Source organism: Somniosus microcephalus, chromosome 6 (assembly GCF_052327205.1).
Source record: "Somniosus microcephalus isolate GS21.2 chromosome 6, FLI_Smic_1.0, whole genome shotgun sequence".
Lineage (NCBI taxonomy): Eukaryota > Metazoa > Chordata > Chondrichthyes > Squaliformes > Somniosidae > Somniosus > Somniosus microcephalus.
Window position 1 is genome coordinate 159,056,409 of NC_140992.1, and position 12,939 is coordinate 159,069,347.

Consider the following 12,939-nt stretch of genomic DNA (forward strand, 5'->3'; position numbering starts at 1 on the left):
AGCAGGCGGTACAGCGCCGGGGACAGAGCTTTCATTAGCTCTGAGGTGCAGCGTCTCCTGAAGGAGGGCATCATCGAGGGGAGCACCAGCCCCTGGCGTGCCCAGGTCGTGGTCGTTAAGACCGGCAATAAAAACCGCCTGGTCATCGACTACAGCCAGACCATAAACAGGTACACCCAGCTGGACGCATACCCCCTTCCCCGCATATCTGATATGGTCAATCAGATTGCGCAGTACCGGGTATTCTCCACCATCGACCTTAAGTCGGCCTATCACCAACTCCCTATCCGCCCTGAGGACCGCCAGTATACAGCCTTCGAGGCGAACGGCCGCCTCTACCACTTCCTTAGGGTTCCCTTCGGCGTCACCAACGGGGTTTCGGTCTTCCAAAGGGAGATGGACCGGATGGTTGACCAGAACGGGCTGCATGCCACGTTTCCCTACCTAGATAACGTCACCATCTGCGGCCGCGACCGGCAGGACCATGACATTAATCTGGAGAGATTCCTCCGTACGGCCCAACGGCTGAACCTCACCTACAATAAGGAGAAATGTGTGTTTAACACCTCGCGCCTTGCCATCCTCGGCTGTGTAGTAGAGAACGGAGTCATCGGCCCCGACCCCGAAAGAATGCGTCCCCTCATGGAGCTACCCCTCCCCCACTGTCCAAAGGCTCTGAAGAGAACCCTGGGGCTCTTCGCCTACTATGCCCAATGGGTGCCCAATTATGCAGACAAAGCCAGACCCCTCATGAAGTCCACATCCTTCCCCCTTACGGAGGAAGCGTGCGCAGCCTTCTCCCTCATTAAGGGAGACATCGCCAAGGCCACAATGCACGCAGTGGACGAGTCCATCCCCTTCCACGTGGAGAGCGATGCATCCGACTTCGCCCTAGCCGCTACCCTTAACCAGGAGGGGAGACCAGTGGCCTTCTTCTCAAGGACCCTACAGGGCCCTGAGATCCGACACTCGTCGGCCGAGAAGGAGGCCCAGGTGATTGTGGAGGCGGTACGACGCTGGAGGCATTACCTGGCAGGCAAACGATTTACCCTCCTCACCGACCAGCGTTCGGTCGCTTTTATGTTTAATAACAAGCTGAGGGGCAAAATCAAGAATGACAAGATATTGAGGTGGAGAATCGAACTATCCACCTATGATTATGATATCTTGTAAGGTAAGGTAAGGTAAGCTGAACGATCCCCCTGATGCTCTGTCACGAATTACATGCGCCAGCGCGCAAAGTGATAGACTTCAGACCCTCCACAACGACCTCTGCCACCCCGGGGTCACCAGACTTTACCACTTCATTAAGGCTCGCAACCTGCCATACTCCATCGAGGAGGTCAGGACCATGACCAGGAACTGCCAGACCTGTGCCGAGTGCAAACCGCACTTCTTTAGGCCGGACAGAGCAAGCCTGATCAAGGCCACCCGCCCCTTCGAGCGCCTGAGCATCGACTTTAAGGGGCCCCTCCCGTCCTCTGACCGTAATGTGTATTTCCTCAACATCGTTGATGAGTACTCCCGTTTCCCCTTTGCCTTCCCCTGCCCAGACATGACCAGTACCACGGTCATCAAATGCCTGAACGACCTCTTCGCCTTGTTCGGGTTCCCAAACTATATACATAGTGACCGGGGCTCCTCCTTCATGAGCGAGGAACTCCGTCAGTTCCTACTAGCGAGAGGTATTGCTGCAAGCAGGACCACCAGCTACAACCCCCGAGGGAACGGCCAGGTAGAAAGAGAGAACGCGACGGTATGGAAGGCCGTCCTCTTAGCCTTAAAGTCTAAGGGCCTCCCAACCTCCCGCTGGCAGGAAGTCCTCCCGGCAGCCCTGCACTCCATCCGGTCACTACTTTGCACTGCCATTAACGCCACCCCCCATGAACGAATGTTTGTTTTCCCCAGGAAGTCGACTACGGGAACCACACTACCAACCTGGCTGACCTCCCCGGGGCCCGTCCTGCTGCGAAAGCACGTGAGGACCCATAAAACGGACCCCCTGGTCGAGAAGGTGAACCTCCTGCACGCCAACCCCCAGTACGCCTATGTGGCTTACCCGGACGGGCGGGAGGACACAGTCTCCTTGCGAGACCTCGCACCCTCGGGCATTCCGGAGACACCACCTTTACCCCCCCCCCACCCCCCCCCCAATTCCAGCTCAGGTAGACGGCATGCCGGAACCCCACGAGCCTTCGCCGACCACGCAGACACCAGCATCAACACCGGAGAATGCAACACCGCCGCTGCGACGATCAGAAAGGCTTACGAGGCCTCCGGACAGACTGACTTACCAGAACTGGTAGTACACTTCACCCCGCCGGACTCAAATCTAAACAAGGGGTGAATGTGGTAAACCACTTTTATCGTTCACTATCGTTACACTATAGTTATCACTGTTATATCGTTATCACTGTTCACACTGTTGTATCACTGTACGAGGTCGCCTCTTGTCACGCTGTTATACCTGGGCTGACCACTGCTGACTCCGCCCATGGCTCCACCTACCTGCCCAGGTATAAAGGTGGTCGACTGGCTGGTATTCCTCCTTGTTGGATCCGATCACCCACGAGGGTGGGCTCTGTTATTTAGCCAATAAAAACCTATAGTTACTTTCTTAACTCGTCGCTTTTCATTGGATGAATTGATAGGTATATCACCCCCAGAGCCCGCTCGCTCTCCCCTGCATTTACCCCCAGAGCCCGCTCTCTCTCCCCGGCATTTACCCCCAGAGTCCGCTCTCTCTCCCCGGCATTCACCCCCAGAGTCCGCTCTCTCTCCCCGGCATTCACCCCCAGAGTCCGCTCTCTCTCCCCGGCATTCACCTCCAGAGTCCGCTCTCTCTCCCCGGCATTCACCTGCAGAGTCCGCTCTCTCTCCCCGGCATTCACCTCCAGAGTCCGCTCTCTCTCCCCGGCATTCACCCCCAGAGCCCGCTCTCTCCCCGACATTTAAAAAAACCTGTTTACGAGCCGGAATCGCACATGCACAGAATGCTTCTTCGCAGCTTCCGGTTCGTTGGCAGTAGTCGCGTCCTCCTTATTTACTCTTCACAAATTCATAACAGCTCTATCAAATCTCCCCTTAACCTTCTCTGCTCTAAGGAGAATAACCCTAGCTTCTCCAGTCTCCACAGAACTGAAGTCCTGCACCCGTGGCACCATTGTCCTCTTCACCCCCTCTAAGTCCTTACATCCTTCCAAAAGTGTGGTGCCCAGAATTGAACACAATACTCCAGCTGAGGCCAAACCAGTGTTTTATTAAGGTTTAGCATAACTTCCTTGCTTTTTGATACGCTTATCAATTACTCCATAAAAGGCGATGAATTAGGAAGGTAATGAAAAGGCTTTTATTAACTAAAGAACAGAGCATGCCTCTCGTGGACGACTGGTTCCAAGAAGGAAGTGGGTTGCCGAAACACCCACCTTTATACCTGGTCATGTGGGCGGAGCCAGCTGAGGCATGCATTGGTACACCGCCAACCAGAGGTAACAATATGCAATAACAGTGGTTTACCACATTCACCCCTTGTTTAAAATTGAGTCCGGCGGGGTGAAGTGTACTACAAGTTCGTGTAGGTAAGTCTATCAGGAGGCCTTGTCTGACGTCCTGATCGTCGTCGTGGTGGCGGCGGCGGTGGTGCAGTATCCAACGTCGAATCTGGTGTCTGGGTGGTCAACGAAGGGTCCTGGGGCTCCGGCATGCCGTCTATAGGGGTTGGGTTGGGAGGGGTGGTGGGGGATAACGGTGGTAGTTCAGGGGCACCCGAGGGTGCGAGGTCTCGTATGGAGACCGTGTCCTCCCGCCCGTCTGGGTATGCCACGTAGGCATACTGGGGGTTGGCGTGTAGGAGGTTCACCCTCTCGACCAGGGGGTCTGTTTTATGGGTCCTCACGTGCCTCTGCAGTAGGACGGGCCCAGGAGAGGTCAGCCATGTCGGTAGCGAGGTTCCCGATGTGGACTTCCTGGGGAAAACGAACATTTGCTCATGAGGGGTGGCATTAGTGGCAGTACAAAGCAGTGACCGGATGGAGTGGAGCGCCGCAGGGAGGACCTCTTGCCAGCGAGAGGTCGGAAGGCCCTTAGATTTTAAGGCTAATAGGACGGCCTTCCAAACCGTCGCGTTCTCTCTTTCCACCTGGCCGTTCCCCCGGGGGTTGTAGCTGGTGGTCCTACTCGTAGCAATACCTCTCGCGAGCAGGTACTGCCGAAGTTCGTCGCTCATGAAAGATGAGCCCCTGTCGCTATGTCTATAGCTAGGGAACCCGAACAAGGCGAAGAGGTCATTCAGACATTTGATGACCGTGGTACTGGTCATGTCTGGGCAAGGGATGGCAAACGGGAGTACTCATCAATTATGTTGAGGAAGTACACGTTGCGGGCAGAGGAGGGGAGGGGCCCTTTAAAATCGACGCTCAGGCGCTCGAAGGGGCGAGTGGCCTTGATCAGGCTTGCTCTGTCTGGCCTATAAAAATGCGGTTTGCACTCGGCACAGATTTGGCAGTTCCTGGTCATGGTCCTGACCTCCTCGATGGAGTAGGGCAGGTTACGGGATTTGATGAAATGGAAGAACCTGGTGACCCCCGGGTGGCAGAGGGCATTGTGGAGGGACTGCAGTCTATCAACCTGCGCGTTGGCGCATGTACCACGTGATAGGGCATCTGGGGGCTCATTGAGTTTCCCGGGCCGGTACAAGATATCGTAATTGTAGGTGGAGAGTTCGATTCGCCACCTCAAGATCTTGTCGTTCTTGATTTTGCCCCTCTGCTTATTATTAAACATAAAAGCAACTGAACGCTGGTCAGTGAGAAGGGTAAACCGTTTTCCGGCCATGTAATGCCTCCAGTGACGCACCGCTTCCACAATAGCCTGGGCCTCCTTTTCGACAGAGGAGTGTCGCGTCTCGGGGCCCTGGAGGGTCCTTGAGAAAAAGGCCACGGGTCTCCCCGCCTGGTTAAGGGTCGCAGCTAGGGCGAAGTCGGATGCATCGCTCTCCACTTGGAAGGGGATGGACTCATCCACTGCGTGCATTGTGGCCTTCGCAATATCGCTCTTGATAAGAGTGAAGGCTGCACACGCCCCTGGTGTCAGGGGGAAGGAGGTGGATTTGATGAGGGTTCTGGCTTTGTCCGCATAGTGGGGCACCCACTGGGCATAGTAAGAGAAAAACCCCAGGCATCTCTTCAGTGCTTTTTGGCAGTGGGGGAGGGGGAGCTCCATAAGGGGGCGCATTCTGTCGGGGTCGGGCCCGATGACTCCGTTCTCCACTACGCAGCCGAGAATGGCAAGGCACTTGGTGCGAAACATACATTTCTCCTTATTGTACGTTAGGTTCAGCCGTTGGGCCGTACGGAGGAATTTTTCTAGATTAATGTCATGGTCCTGCTGGTCGTGGCCACAGATGGTGACGTTATCCAGATAGGGAAAGGTGGCCTGCAGCGCGTTCTGGTCAACCATCCGGTCCATCTCCCTTTGGAAGACCGAAACCCCGTTGGTGACGCCAAAGGGAACCCTAAGGAAGTGGTAGAGGCGGCCGTTCGCCTCGAAGGCAGTATACTGGCGGTCCTCATGGCGGATGGGGAGTTGGTGGTATGCTGACTTAAGGTCAATGGTGGAGAATACTTTGTATTGCGCAATCTGATTGACCATATCAGATATGCGAGGAAGGGGGTATGCGTCCAGCTGAGTGTACCGGTTTATGGTTTGGCTGTAGTCAATGACCAGGCGGCGTTTATCGGTGGTTTTAACGACTACAACCTGGGCTCGCCAGGGGCTGGTGCTCCCTTCGATAATGCCCTCCTTCAAGAGCCGCTCCACCTCAGAGCTAATAAAAGCTCTGTCCCCGGCGCTGTACCGCCCGCTCTTGGTAGCGATGGGTTTGCAGTCGTGGGTGAGGTTAGCGAACAAGGGAGTGGGGGGGGGACTTTGAGTGTGGAAAGGCTGCAAGTGGTGTGCGGCGGGCGATTTAAAAGGTGTTGGTTGCAGACTGTGAGTGGGGGGAGGGGTCCACCGTATGCTAATGTGACACTTTTAAGGTGGCACTGAAAATCCAACCCTAGCAGCACGGCAGCGCAAAGACTGGGCAGGACTAGAAGTTTAAAATTTTTATATTCTGTGCCCCTAACCGAAAGGGTCACCACACAGTAGCCGCCGACGTCCATTGAGTGGGACTTAGACGCCATAGAAATCCGATGGCGCGTTGGCAGGACCGTGAGGGAGTGGCTACGTACCGTGTCGGGGTGAATAAAACTCTCTGTGCTCCCGCTGTCAAATAGGCAAGTGGTGGCGCGGCCGTTTACCGTGATGTCCATCATGGACCTGGACAGATGATGAGGGAGGGCTTGATCCAGCGTAACGGAGGCCAGTGTATGGCTGAGTGAGTCGATATGGTCGTCCGACGAGACGGTGGTCGAGTCCGGAGACAAAATGGCGGTTGAGTGCAGCGGACAAAATGGCGGCGGCCATGCGGCCGGAGGTGCACAAAATGGCGGATAAGATGGCTGCCCCCACAGTTCGCACGCGGCGCTGCTGGTGTTCGCGGGTTTCCCCCTGCAGGCATTGGCGTAATGGCCTTTCTTCCCGCAGCCCGAGCAGGTAGCGGTCTTAGCCGGGCAGTGCGCTCTAGGGTGTTTTAACTGGCCACAGAAATAGCATTTTTGGGCCTGGTTACGGGGCATCGCTGCAGTTGGTACCGGGGGCGGCGGTCCCATGTCCCAAGGTCGCGATGGCCATGGCGCGGCGCCGTTACGTGAGTATGCTTCGAGGTTTCGGTGGGCCGCATCTAACGAGAGCGCAAGGGCTACGGCCGTCTTCAGGTCGAGCTCCTTGCTTTCGAGCAGTCTCTGCCGGGAGTAGTCGGACTGGAGGCCCCTAACGAAGGCATCACAGGTAAGTCCCTCCGCGTGCCCCGCAGCCGTTACCTCCTTACAGTCGCAGTCCCTGCAGAGTGTCTGTAACGCCCGTAAAAATGCCTCTACCATTTCCCCCGGTTGCTGCCTGCGGGATCCCAAGAGGTGTCTGGCGTAAATCGTGTTCACTGGGCGCGTGTATTGCCCTTTTAGTAGTTCGAGGGCCGCCGTGTACGCAGCAGCGTCCCGGATGAGTGTATATACTTGAGGGCTCACCTGGGCGGTCAAAACTTTTAGTTCTCCTCCGATGTCACGGCTTCTAGGAAGGATTCAAAGCAGCTCAGCCAGTGTTCGAAATTGGTCGATGAACCCGCTGCTTGAGGGTCGAGGTCCAGGCATGCTGGTCTGAGGGCTCGCAGCAACGCCTGCTGTTGTTGCTGCTCAGGTGTCGCCATTTTACTTTTAGTTAATAAAATTGATACGCTTATCAATTACTCCATAAAAGGCGATGAATTAGGAAGGTAATGAAAAGGCTTTTATTAACTAAAGAACAGAGCATGCCTCTCGTGGACGACTGGTTCCAAGAAGGAAGTGGGTTGCCGAAACACCCACCTTTATACCTGGCCATGTGGGCGGAGCCAGCTGAGGCATGCATTGGTACACAGCGCCAACCAGAGGTAACAATATGCAATAACAGTGGTTTACCACACTTTTGTACTCTCTTCCTCCTATTAATAAGGCCAAGGATCCCATATGCTTTTTAACAGCCTTCTCAATTTGTCCTGCCACCTTCAAATATTTGTGTGCATACGCATTAGTTCGTGCACCCCCTTTAAAATTATACCATTTAGTTAATATTGCTTCTCCTCATTCTTCCTACCAAAATGTATCATTTCACGCTTTCTGTATTAAATTTCATTTCCCATGTGTCCGCCCATTTCACCAGTCTGTATGTCCTCCTGAAGTCTGTTACTATCCTCCTCATTGTTTACTACAATTCCAAGTTTTGTGTCATCTGCAAACTTTGAAATTATGGTCTGCATATCCAAGCCCAGGTCATTAATATATATCAAAATGTTGCCTCTGATTCCTTTGCCAGTTTTTTCAGTTCATTCATGGAATGTGGGCATCACTGGCAAGGCCAGCATTTATTGCCCATCCCTAATTGCCCGTGAGAAGATGGTGGTGAGCCGCCGCCTTGAACCACTGCAGTCCCTGTGCAGTGAAGGTACTCCCACAGTGCCATTTGGGAGGGAGTTCCAGGATTTTGACCCAGTGACGATGAAGGAACGGCGATATATTTCCAAGTTAGGATGTGGAACTTGAGTGGAACTTGCAGGTGATGGTGTTCCATGCACCTGCTGCCCTTCTCCTTCTAGGTGGTAGAGGTCGCGGGTTCGAGAGGTGTTGTCGAAGAAAATACCTTATATCTGTGTCCTCTGGCTACTGACCCTTCTGCCTCTGGAAACAGTTTCTCCTTATCGACTCCATCAAAACCCTTCATAATTTGGAATGCCTCTATCAAATCTCCCCTTAACCTTCTCTGCTCTAAGGAGGACAGCCCTAGCTTCTCCGGTCTCGCCACATAACTGAAGTCCCTCCTCCTTGATTCCCTAACTCTTAATACCCTTGCCTAACAAAAATCTTTCAATCTCAGTTTTGAAATGATCAGTTGACCCCCCCGGCCTCAACAACTTTTTGGGGGCGAGTGTTCCAGATTTCCACTATCCTTTGTGCTTCCTGACATCACGCTGAACGGCCTGGCTGTAATTTTAAGGTTATGTCCCTTGTTCTGGATTCCCCCCACCAGAGGGAATAGTTTCTATCTACCCGAACAATTCCTTTCATCATCTTAAACACCTCAATTAGATCATCCATTAATCTTCTATACTCGAGGGAATACAGGTCTAGGCTATGCAACCTGTCCTCAAATTTTAACCCTGGTATCATTCTGGTAAATCTGTGCTGCACCCCCACCAAGGCCAATATATCCCTCCTCCGGTGCATTGCCAGACCTAAATGCAGTGCTCCTGTTGGGATCTGACCAAGGCTCTGTACAACTGAAGCATCACTTTCACCCCTTTGTATTCAGCCCATTGAGGATCATCCTGGAATGCAAGGATAACCCCTGGCTTCTCTTCTCCACTACAAACCATCTTTTTAAACCCCTCTCCCCTGCCTCCTCCACCCTTACCACCAACAAGTGTGAAGAGCTCATGGGTTTCTTTGTCACTAAGATTGAGACCATCCGTTCAGCTGTCTCTGCCCCTTCTCCCCCCCTTCCCCAACCCACTGGGCAAAACTTCCTCTAAGGTTCCCCCTGCCATAGTCCTGATCCTGCATCTTTTTCTAGTTTCTCTCCTCTCTCCCCTCATGCCCTCTCCAAGCTCATCTTATCCATGAGACCCACCTCCTGCCCCCTCAACCCTATTCCCACTAAACTGCTGACCACCCAACTTCCCTTCCTGGGCCCCATGTTAGCTGATATTATTAACGGTTCCCTCTCTTCAGGTATTGTCCCCCTTCCCCTGCAAATCTGCCGTCATCAACCCTCCTCCTTGGAAAAAACAACCCTTGATCACTGTTCCCTGTAAGCAGTGCAGCCGCACAGCGCTCCAGGGAACCCACGCAGCCGGCTGATGGGAACGACCGTGTGTGCGTGGTATTTTGAATGGCCCACACAAACAAAATTAAAGCGAACATTGCCCTTGACCCCTCTGTCCTTGCAAACTACCGCCCCATCTCCAACCTCCCTTTCCTTTCCAAAGTTCTAAACTAAAATGGCAGGGGGTTGGGAACCTGTGCAGGGAGACAGAGGAAAGGGAAGCAAGGATAGAAACAAAAGACAGGAAGGATAAAAGCAAAAGTGGAAGGCAGAGAAATCAAGGGTGTAAATCAAACAGGGCCACAGAAAATAATAATTCTAATAGGTCTAAGAGCGTTAAAAAAAACAAGCCTGAAGGCCTTGTGTCTTAATGCGAGGAGCATTCGTAATAAGGTGGATGAATTAGCTGCGCAAATGGAGGTAAACGAATATGATTTGATTGGGATTACGGAAACATGGCTCTAGGGTGGCCAAGGCTGGGAACTCAACATCCAGGGGTATTCAATATTCAGGAAAGATAGGCAAAAAGGAAAGAGACGTGGGTAGCATTGCTGGTTAAAGAAAGGATTAACACAATTGTAAGGAAGGATATTAGCTCTGATGATGTGGAATCTGTATGGGTAGAACTGAGAAATACCAAGGGACAGAAAATGTTAGTGGGAGTAGTATATAGACCTCCAAACAGTAATGCAGAGGTTGGGGATGGCATTAAAAGAGAAATTAGAGAAGCGTGCAATAAGGGCACAACAGTTATCATGGGTGACTTTAATCTACATATAGATTGGGCTAACCAAAATAGTAACAATACTGTGGAGGAGGAATTCCTGGAGTGTTTACGGGATGGTTTCCTGGACCAATATGTCGAGGAACCAATCAGAGATCAGACCATCTTAGACTGGGTATTATGTAACGCGAAAGGATTAATTAGCAATCTTGTTGTACGAATCCCCTTGGGTTGGAGCGATCATAATATGATTGAATTCTTCATTAAGATGGAGAATGAAGTAGTTGACTCAGAGACTAGGGTCCTGAATTTAAATAAAGGAAACTACGATGGTAGGGGTTACGGGTTACGGGGATCGGGTGGGATATGTGTCGGTGCAGGCTCGATGGGCCGAAATGGCCTCTATCTGCACTGTGGGGTTTCTGTGATTCTGTGAGGCGCGAGTTGGGTAGAATTAACTGGGGAATGTCACTCAAAGGGTTGACGGTGGAAAGGCAATGGCAAACATTCAAAAACCGCATGGATGAACTACAGAATTTGTTCATCCCAGTTTGGCATAAAAATAAAACAAAAAAGGTGACTCAACCGTGGCTAACGAGGGAAATTAGGGATAGCATAAGAGCCAAGGAGAGGACATATAAATTGGCCAGAAAAAGCAGTAAACCTGAGGATTGGGAGCAGTTTAGGATTCAACAAAGGAGGACAAAGGGATTAATTAAGAAGGGGAAAATTGAATATGAGAGTAAGCTTGCAGGGAACATAAAAACTGACAGTAAAAGCTTTTATAGATATGTGAAGAGAAAAAGATTGGTGAAGTCAAGCGTAGGTCCCTTGCAGTCAGAATCAGGGGAATTTATAATGGGGAACAAAGAAATGACAGACCAATTAAATACATATTTTGGTTCTGTCGTCACAAAGGAGGACACAAATAACCTCCCAGAGATGTCGGGGAACATAGGGTCTGATGAAAGGGAGGAACTGAAAGAAATCAGTATTTGTAGGGAAATGGTTTTAGGGAAATTGATGGGATTGAAGGCCGATAAATCCCCAGGGCCTGATAATCTACATCCTAGGGTACTTAAGGAAGTGGCCCTAGAAATAGTAGATGCATTGTTGATCATCTTCCAACATTCGATGGAATCTGGAACAGTACCCATGGATTGGAGGGTAGCTAATGTTACCCCACTATTCAAAAAAGGTGGTAGAGAGAAAACGGGGAATTACAGACCAGTAAGCCTGACCTCGGTAGTGGGGAAAATGCTAGAGTCCATTATAAAAGATGTAATAGCAGAGCACTTGGAAAACAGTGACAGGATTGGACAAAGTCAACATGGATTTACAAAAGGTAAATCGTGCTTGACTAATCTACTGGAATTTTTTGAGGATGTAACTGGTAAAATAGATAAGGGAGAACCAGTGGATGTGGTGTATTTGGACTTTCAGAAGGCTTTTGATAAGGTCCCGCATAAGAGATTAGCGTGTAAAGTTAAGGCACATGGGATTGGGGGCAAGGTATTGACTTGGATAGAGAACTGGTTGGCAGACAGAAAGCAAAGAGTTGGAATAAACAGGTCATTTTCCGAGTGGCAGGCAGTGACTAGTGGGGTACCGCAGGGATCGGTCCTTGGACCCCAGCTGTTCACAATATATATTAATGATCTGGACGAGGGAACTAGATGTAATATCTCCAAATTTACAGATGACACAAAGCTGGGTGGGAGTGTGCGCTGTCAGGAGGATGCCAAGAACGGTGGCATAGTGGTTAGCACTGTTGCCTCACAGCGCCAGGGACCCGGGTTCGAATCTGGCCTCGGGCAACTGTCTGTGTGGAGTTTGCACATTCTCCCCGTGTTTGCGTGGGTTTGCTCCGGTTTCCTCCCACAGCCCAAAGATGTGTGGGTTAGGTTGATTGGCTGTGATAAATTGACCCTTAGTGTTAGGGGGATTAAATACATGGGGTTACGGGGATAGGGTGGGATATGTGTTGGTGTAGGGGTTACGGGGATCGGGTGGGATATGTGTCGGTGCAGGCTCGATGGGCCGAAATGGCCTCTATCTGCACTGTGGGGTTTCTGTGATTCTGTGAAACTCCAGGATGATTTGGATAGGTTGGGTGGTTGGGCAAAAACATGGCAGATGGAATATAATGTGGATAAATGTGAGGTTATCCACTTTGGTGGCAAAAACAGGAAGGCAGATTATTATCTGAATGGCAATAGATTGGGAGAAGGGGAAGTGCAACGAGACCTGGGTGTCCTTGTGCACCAGTCGCTGAAGGTAAGCATGCAGGTGCAGCAGGCGGTTGAGAAGGCAAATGGTATGTTGGCCATCATAGCGAGAGGATTCGAGTACAGGAGCAAGGATGTCTTGCTGCAGTTGTACAGGGCCTTGGTGAGACCACATCTTGAGTATTGTGTGCAGTTTTGGTTGCCTTATCTGAGGAAGGATGTTCTTGCCATGGAGGGAGTGCAGCGAAGATTCACCAGGCTGATACCTGGGATGGCAGGAATGATGTATGAAGAGAGATTGAGTCGATTAGGCTTATATTCGCTCGAGCTTAGAAGAATGAGAGGGGATCTCATTGAAACTTATAAAATTCTAACAGGACTAGACAGACTAGATGCAGGAAGGATGTTCCCGATGGCAGGGGAGTCCAGAACCAGGGGTCACAGTCTAAGGATAAGGGGTAAGCCATTTAGGACTGAGATGAGGAGGAATTTCTTCACCCAGGGAGTGGTGATCCTGTGGAATTCTTTACCACA

The 12,939-nt window shown here is 51.4% G+C and overlaps 2 protein-coding genes across 2 annotated transcripts in view; one reads left to right on the forward strand and one right to left on the reverse strand.

Moving 5' to 3' along the window:
* LOC147116141 (septin-7-like) overlaps positions 1-12,939 on the reverse strand; it is an 845,307-nt gene that overhangs the window by 37,225 nt on the left and 795,143 nt on the right. The gene's annotated exons all lie outside the window — the stretch shown is intronic.
* The window catches only part of LOC147116142 (septin-7-like), a 78,821-nt gene that overhangs the window by 6,948 nt on the left and 58,934 nt on the right, over positions 1-12,939 (forward strand). The gene's annotated exons all lie outside the window — the stretch shown is intronic.